Genomic DNA, 4,932 nt, shown 5'->3' on the forward strand with positions numbered 1-4,932 from the left:
TTCGCGATCACGTTTGACCATTTTTCTCTATCCCTTGCAGTATGTATTAGGTCTCCTATGTTTTTTAGTCCTGTCCATTGTTTGACATTACGGAGCCATGACATTTTCTTCCTGCCCACTCCCCTTCTTCCTTCGATCTTTCCTTCAATTAAGGTTTGCAGAAACTGATATGTTTTATTTCTAATTATGTGTCCCAGGTATGCCGTTTTTCTCTGTTTAATTGTGCACATCAGTTGTCGTTCTGTACCAATTCTTCTCAGGATTTCTTCATTTGTTATTCTTGCGGTCCAGGGAACTTTAAGGATTCGTCGATAGATCCACATCTCAAATGCCTCTAGCTTATTCATTGTGTTTATTTTTAAAGTCCATCCTTCCATGCCATATAGGAGCACCGACCATATATAGCATTTTGTGAATCTTAATCTTAGGTTTAGGTCAAAGTCAGAGTTCGTAAAGACGTTTCTGAATTTCATGAATGCACTTCTGGCTCTTTCTATCCGACATTTAATTTCCATATCCGACATCCAGTCTTCACATAGCCAGGTTCCCAGGTACTTAAACTTTCTTACGCGCTCTACATCTTGGTTGTTATATGCTAGTCTTGCATTTTGATGTTGACATAATTGACGGCTGATTATAAGGAACTTTGTCTTTTTTATGTTGATGCTAAGTCCCATGTTCTCGCTATGCTCTCCAATTTTATTAAGAAGGTTTTGGAGGTCTTCTATATTGTCTGCTATTAAGACCGAATCATCCGCATATCGTATATTATTGACCCAGGTACCATTCACTTTGATGCCGGTTTCGCATTCCTCAAGAGCTTCCTGGAAGATACTTTCTGAATATAGATTGAACAGTAGTGGGGAGAGAATGCATCCCTGTCTTACACCTCTGAGAATTTTTTGAGCTTGCGTTGTTTCATTGTCCACCTTGACGACAGCTGTTTGATTCCAGTAAAGAGCCTCTATGCAACGAATGTCTTTTTGATCTTTGTCGAGTTGTTTCAGTATATGTACGAGTTTATGATGTTGTACTCGATCGAAGGCTTTTTCATAATCTATAAAGCACATCATTACATCTTTCCTTTGATCGTAGCAGTTCTGAGCTAGCACTTGGGTTGCAACTAGTGCTTCCCTGGTACCCAGGCCTTTTCGAAATCCAAATTGTGAGCAACCAATAACCTTATCGCATTTTGTGGAGATTCTGTAGTGAAGAACTTTGAGGAATATTTTTAAAGAATGGCTCATCAGACTTATCAGTCGGTGCTCTTGACACTTTGTTGCGTTGTTCTTTTTTGGCAAAGGGATAAAGGTAGATACAAGCCATTGGACAGGGAATTTTCCTTTTTTATAGATTTGGTTGAAAAATCTTTGGAGTATCGTAATTCCCTCTTCATCTAACAATCTGAGTAACTCAACAGGAATTTTATCAGGTCCAACTGCTTTCCCGTCTTTCGAGGTATTTATTGCTCTAGTAATTTCTTCAATTGTGATCTCGGGACCAGATAGGTTGTTAATATCTATCACTTGTTCCTGAACGACTTCTATCTCAGGCCTCTCGTCTGTAAAGAGATTTTTGATGTATTTTTCCCATATGAGTTTCCTCTCTCTATCATCTTGTGCCATTTTTCCTTGTTCATTTTCTAAGTTAGAAAATTTCTTTTTTCTGTATATTCCAGCTACCTCCTTTAGTTTCTTATGTAGGTTGTGGTCATCATGTAGTTTTTGTAACTGTTCCATTTCCTCACACTGTTTCTTTAGCCACTTATTTTTTGCCGTTCTTATCTCTCTTCTTATGCGTTGTTGTTGTTCTCGATATTTGTCTCGATTCCCTTGGTTTTTATGTTTTCTTCTTTCTTCGAACATTGCCAGGATTTCGTCAGTCATCCAACTTTTCTTTTGTAGTTTTTGTTTATAACCTAATTCTTTTTTAACAGTATCCGTCATTGTTTCCTCTGTGGCTCTCCATGTGTTATCCAAATAATACTACATTTAAATAAACGAAATAAAAATGTAAACGAAATGTTTTCATGTGCATTTAAATTAACAGTCAAAATAAGATTGTTTCAGAACGAGGAAAAATTTCGAGAATATTTTAGACTGTCCAGGGATTTATTTGAAACTGTATTACAATTAATAAGGGATGAAATTACTAGAAAAACCCTACAACAGAAGACAACATCCGATTTCTGCAGAAGAAAAATTAAGCGTAACTTTGAAGTACCTAAGTTTTTTTTATTTAGAGAAAAAATAAAAATACAGTGTTTAAGTATAAAAAAGAAAACTTCTTAAAAATGTATATCATAAATGTATCTTACTTTTCTGCATTGCTATTAATTGATTCTGGCGAAAATACAAACGAATGCACGCTCTGAGATCCTATATTGGGTTCCAAAGATTTTTTGGTCACAAGAAATATTTGTTATATACAGGGTGTTTCATTAATAATTGTCCATATAGTAACTGGAGAAACCTTAGCAAAAAATATGAAGATTAAACCTAAAACACTTAAATAAAATGTGGTTCCTTACTGAGTTTACAGGGTGTTTTATCTAAAAATTTAAAAACTATTTTTGCTCAGAATTTTAAAACTATTCGACGTATCCTTTTCATACTTGGCAGGAAGTATAGGTACTGTAGAAACTACTAAATTATGTTAAACAAATGTTTCTGGCTATTACCAGAGGCGTACGACGGGGGAAAGTGAATGACTGACCCTTTTCAAATTCTACGCCACTGGCGGAATTGCTATTTTAGTTCCATTTTTGGATTCTCCAATACTTTCTATAAAAATTATATACCCTCCAGTTGTAACGATAAAGTCATTAATTTTCGAGATATTTGAAGTTAAAACTGAAACGACACGGTTATTTTGATTAATGTATTGTGTCGCTTTATTTTTAATTTCAAATATCTCGAAAACTAATCATTTTCTCGTTACGAGTTAAAAGTATATTATTTACATAAAAAGTACTGGAAAATCAAAAAATTACACTAAAATAGCAATTTCGTCAGTGGCGTAGAATTTGGGAAGGGTCAACCAGCCAATATCCCCTGTCGTACGCCTCTGGTAGTAGCTAGAAACGTTTATTTATCTTAATTTAGTAGGGTGTACAGTACCTACACTTTCTGCCAAGTATGATAAGGATACGCCAAATAGTTTTAAAGTGCTGAGTACAAATAATTTTTAAATTTTAATCATATGAATCATATCGCAAATTAATCAAAATAACTGTGCCGTTTCATATTTAACTTCAAATATCTCGAAAACTAATAACTTTATCGTTACCAATGAAGAGTATATTATGTTCGTAGAAAGTATTGGAGAATCTAAAAATGGCACTAAAATAGTAATTCCTCCAGTGGCGTAGAATTTGAGAAGGGTCAACCATTCACTATCCCCTGTCGTGCGCCTCTGGTAGTAGCTATAAACGTTTGTTTATCATAATGTAGTAGGGTGTATAGTAGTCGCACTTTCTGCCAAGTATGAAAAGGATACGTCGAATAGTTTTAAAATGCTGAGCAAAAATAGTTTTTAAATTTTTAGACAAAACACCCTGTAACTCAGTAAGGAACCACATTTTATTTAAGCGTTTTAGGTTAAATCTTCGTATTTTATGCTAAGGTTTCTCCAGTTGCTATATGGACAATTATTAATGAAACACCCTGTATAGGAACCAATGTTATGAATAGAACCAATTATTCATATACCTTCATATACTTATAATTAATTTGCAGCCAGCTCAGTTTCATGTCGCGAAACAATATTCATGTGTTCAACTTTTATTCTTGCCTTTTCAATCGTACGAAATTTCGATATTGTGGAAGCCACACTTTCAAAAAACATGTGTATAGAATGATCACCTGATTTTTGAGCCAATGTCGATGATGTTTCCGACTTTTTAACAAGTTTTTCAATCAAAGCGGTTCGTTCCTCTCGTCCCATTTTTAATTCACCCATTAATGAGAAATTTCTGTTTTTAGACATTGACTGCTTTCGGTTAGGAGACTTCTTGTCAGACTGAAATGTCAGAAATTTCTTGAAAATTTCTCTTATGTGGAAGTTATTGACCATTTGTATTTTATATTACCATTACATTGACAAAAATGGTTTCGAAGTAAAGAGTTAGCAAGTGTATATTTCTGGCTCCTGGCGACAGGAACCAGGAGTAATAAATCGTATAATACAATAGTAATAGAAACTAGATGTTCGCTTTCCGTGAAGCATATCGTCGCCTTAATACTATAACTTGATAACTCGAAATTAGTAGTTTTGAGATCAACGGGTTTAAAGATTTTTAAGATATTTGTGCTGCTTCCATGATGTTGGTAAATATGGAATTCACTCTGCAGCTCTAAAATACTGTTCCTTAACTTTTTGGCTACTGATCTATTTAGGAATACGGTGCAAAGCTTTTCGATATGGAAAATAACATGAAAAATTAAAGTTATCAACTTTTAGCACTACCATAATGTTAATATTAATTTGGTAATGTCGCATGAGATGCCAAGTTGCATCCAAGTGAACTTTTTAACAAAACTAATATTTTAAGCATTATTTTGGTGAAAATTAGCCCTCTGCCATGGAGGTTGCCAGATCTGCTAACAATTCTAGAATTTTTGCTTCAAAATGAACCGAAGAAACAGATAGCATTTACGTGGTAAGCTCAATGGTTTCAGAAAAACACGTGCTACAACTAGATAACTGGAGTTACCTAGTTATAGCATTCAGTGTATGTCGTATTCACGATTATTCTTATTAAAAAATAGCTTGATAACTTATCTTGTCAAGTTTTAGCACTGAATATTAGCGGCATTTGAGTTTTATCAACTTTCGTCAATCGTAAATAAATTCTTAACCCGTTTGAAGCTAGTCATCAAGTTTTTACACAATATAGAGGCAAATAAAATACATCTTGTGAACTAGTTATCT

Source organism: Diabrotica virgifera, chromosome 6 (assembly GCF_917563875.1).
Source record: "Diabrotica virgifera virgifera chromosome 6, PGI_DIABVI_V3a".
NCBI classification, from domain to species: domain Eukaryota; kingdom Metazoa; phylum Arthropoda; class Insecta; order Coleoptera; family Chrysomelidae; genus Diabrotica; species Diabrotica virgifera.